This window comes from Macrotis lagotis, chromosome 3 (genome assembly GCF_037893015.1).
Source record: "Macrotis lagotis isolate mMagLag1 chromosome 3, bilby.v1.9.chrom.fasta, whole genome shotgun sequence".
NCBI lineage: Eukaryota > Metazoa > Chordata > Mammalia > Peramelemorphia > Peramelidae > Macrotis > Macrotis lagotis.
Genome location: NC_133660.1, coordinates 114,771,696 through 114,775,896, shown reverse-complemented (window position 1 = coordinate 114,775,896; position 4,201 = coordinate 114,771,696).

Sequence of the window (4,201 nt, the reverse complement as noted above, 5' to 3'; positions counted from 1 at the left end):
ATGCATTCTCATGGTATAAAGAGGCATCTACTTCCTTAGGAAGTTTGGGACTTCCTTGAAGGCAGTTGCCATCATCTTGTCCTGGTCTGGAGGATACTGCAATGTCCAGTTTATATGCTGCACTTAACTCTTGTTCATCTGCTAGAAACTATTGTGCTTTGTTGAAAATGGGCTCTGGGTCTGGATTCAGAGGTCCTCCTCCGTCCCAAGACCTGTTCCAGGGTGATCTTGGCTGTCACCTCACACACAAAGAAGGAGAAAGTGTTTTGTAAATCCCTGTGATCAATGTTGCATTTATATCTATGTATTCTATATTCAATCTCTTGCTTTTTTCAGAGAAGAGGGAGGTGAGGGACACAGAGAATTTGGAACTCAAAATTTTTTTTAAAAAGAATGTTAAAAAATTGTTTTTACAAGTAATTTGAAAAAAAAGAAAAGATTTTCACATTAAAAAGTAAGCATTGCTGTTTGTAAATCCATGCTGCCCATTTATTGAAATGCCCTATGGAACAAAGTAAAGATGTGCCCTACAGCTGACCAGCCTTCATTTATAGCAAGTTACATAATCCTTTTAGGGATGAGGGGAAAAGACTGAAGGGGATCCAGACCTGTGATTTCAGAGTATAGGGCCTGCCCAGCATAGAAACTACTCCTCCCAAGGAAAATCAGCAAGTGTTCTGCCTTGTTTAGGCTTTGAGAACTACCCTGGGGGGAGGGGGAGTGTGCAGAAAGTTTGATCATGGAGCTGGGCTGTGTCAGAGGTGGAATGAGAACCCATGCCTCATGCTCTCTCTCTTCTGGGTAATCTTTCTGAAGAAAGAGTCAGGTGGCAGCCGTGTGGTCAGATCTCCTTTTGTCCACTCAGGAAAATGATGTATATAGGGCTCAGGTTGTGATTTACATACAGCTGGTTCTGAGCTAAACCACAATCTAGTCTAGATGATTACACGATTTGGATTTACACAGGACCCTGGAAAAAAAGACTTGGTTTTGGGGTCAGGGGACCCAGGTTGAAATCCCAGTTTTTTTACTTTCCCTTTCTCTGCCTCAATTTTCTCATCTGTAAAATGAGAGGACTCTGAACTCCCTTCTGGCTTTAGTTAAGAGTTTGATTCTGTAACCTCAACAATCCCTTCCAACTCTCAGTCTTTGAGCCTAGCCTGGAGCTGTGCCTTGTAATCTAGGCATTGCCCCTGTTTTGCCAGGTGACCTTGGTCATGGGTTGTGTCCTGCTGGTGAAGGACTCCACCATTCAGCCCCTTGAGTTACAATTTGTCAGATCCATAAAATGCTTTTTCTTTCAAGGTCTCCAAGATCACCTGTATGATCAAAGTCTGAAACTCTATTTATTCCTGCCCTAGTGGACTCTGGGAGTCAGTCATTTGAGATGAAGTAATGTTTGTTGAACATTTATATAGGAGAAAGGTGCTATATACACACCAGCATTGTGCCATATTATCATTTAAGGAAAGGTCAAAGTTATATCATGCATCTCGTGTCCTGGCACTAAGCTTGCACTATGTTCAAGGGTCAAATCCATTTCTGAACCCAAGGCTTGATTTGTCAGAGAGGAAGAATGATATTCAGGGTCTTAGAGTACCAGGGATTTGGAATTCAGAGCAGCCCAAGTGGACCATGTCTTTGAAGTACAGCCACTTCACCCAAGAAGTCTTCCCTGATTTTCTCAGTTGGTAATTATTTTCTTCTAATGCATTTATCATAGATAATTAGATATTAGAGTTATGTTTTTTTGCAAGGCAAATGGGGTTAAGTGGCTTGCCCAAGGCCACACAGCTGGGTAATTATTAAGTGTCTGAGACCAGATTTGAACCCAGGTCCTCCTGACTCCAGGGTCGGTGCTCTATCCACTGTGCCACCTAGCTGCCCCTTGATATTAGAATTATTACTGTATGTGACTTATTCCCCTATAAGCTCTTTTTATAGAGGAGAAGGTTGAGACCTAGGGAAAGGGGCAACTAGGTGGCACAGTGGATAGAGCCCTGGAGTCAGGAGGACCTGAGTTCAAATCCGACCTCAGACACTTAATTACCCAGCTGTGTGACTTTGGGCAAGTCACTTAACTTCATTTAGTGTGTGTGTGTGTATGTGTGTGTGTGTGTGTGTGTGTGTGTGTGAGAGAGAGAGAGAGAGAGAGAGAGAGAGAGAGAGAGAGAGAGAGAGAGAACGCGAGAGAGAGAATAGAGAAATAGAGAATAACTTGCTCAGGGTAACAGAGAGTAAGTACAGGAACCAGAATTTGAACTTGGAGCTCTCTTTCAACTTCATGTTGCTTCATTTTCAAGTGCTCTTCTTCTAAATATATTTGCTTTGAGGTAACAAAGTTACCATTTTATTCATGTCTTTTTGAATTCCCTGAAAAGATAGTTTAAAAGCCACAAAATTAAATTAGCTTCTGCATTCCTATTATAACCCACATGTATTCATGAACATAATCATAGGTATAGATGTACATCCATATATATATATATATAAATAAATATATGCATAGTGTTCTCTTTCTCCTTCTATCCCTTCATTCCTCTCTCCCTCCCACCCTCTTTCTCTCTCCCTCTCTCCTTTTTTCTCTTTCTCTTTCCCTCTTTCTCTCTTCTTTGGTATAATATCATGCACTATCCTTATCCCCCTCCGCTGCTCCTTCCCTCTCCTCTCTCTCTCCTCTTCTCCCCCATCCCCTTCCCCCAACAACCGTGCCCACCCTTGGTAAGTCATAGAGTGTTAGAAGGACTGGTAGAATTGGAGGTCACATTTGAACTCAGGGCCTCCTGACTATGGGGCTAGTGCTCTGTCTGCTAGGATACAAGATAAAAACAAAGCAATCCAAAACTCTCAAATGGTTGACATTCTATCAAGCAAAGCAATGTATGTGTTTGCATGCATGTATGTATCTATCTCAATAAGTAGAAAGTATTCAAATGTAATTGGTGGGAAGGCACAAACAGCTGGGAGAATCAGAGAAAGCTTCATGGGAAAATAATACTTTAATGAAGTTTGGAAGGAAATTAAAGAATTTAAGTGGATGAGGTGAGATGGGAGGGCTTCAATAGACTGCTAACTTGTGGGAAAGATTGTTTTATCACAGAGGCAACATTTCAGTCAATGAACAAAGCTGGCTTCGAGGTCCTCTGCACTGTGGTGGAGGTCAGACGATGTAGGAGGAGGCCAGAGCTTAGCCTGAGCCTTGATTCCTGCTTCCAGCCCTTCAAATGACTCACTTTATGACCTTGAATTTATCACCAAATTCTCTTTGAGCTCTTAGGGTGGGAAATTTGCCCATCATCTGCCCAAATCACTGGGGAATTAGGAAGGACAATGAGTTCATGTCGGAAAAGGGCTTTGATCTCCAATGACAGGAGCTAGGTTACAGAGGAGCAGCCTTCTAACCACATAAATGCATTTATCTGGAACTGACTCAAAATTATATTTGGCTCCAGATTCACCCAAAGAGCAGGCACCTCCCCACCTCCTTATTTCCTCAGAAACTTTTCTTTCCTTTCTCCTTTGCCAATCAGTCAAATTGACAGTACTGGGAATGAATGTTTTCTCCTAGTTTGATGGCAGGGACTGAATTTCAGTTTAGTACCAGAGATGGTTTCTCCAGAAAAGCAAGGTGCCACTACCAAACCATTCCTTGGTTCAATGGAAATGACTTTAAAGAAGCATTGTTATCTGCGCTGCTGCTAGGCTCTCAGAACCACTGGGCCTTTCTAAAGGGCTTGTGGCTGAAATCTTCTATATCTACTACCTCCTTGTATTAGGATAGGTGCTCTTGAGAGCACACACTCTTTGCTTTTCTATTTGGTCCAAGGTCAGATATGAACTCAGTCCTTCCAGTGTTCTATCCACTCCACCACCTAGATACTTGGTACAACATTTTGCATATGGTAAGCATTTAATAAAAGTTTTTCATGTCATAGTGTTCTCTAGGTAAATTCCTATTTGTCTATTTGTTATAGTGACATAAAAGACATCACTGAAGACATTAGTGACCGCAAAAGTAATAGACTAGTTTTATATTAAGAATGAAAGAAAAGGAAGGGAGAAAGAAGAAAAGAAGGAAGGAAGAATGGAAGGAAGGAAGGATGAGGGAAGGAAGAAAGGAAAAAGAGAAGGGGAGGAGAAAAGAAAGGAGAGATGGAAGAAAAATAAAAGAAGGAAAAACAAGAAAGGAGGAAAGGAGAAA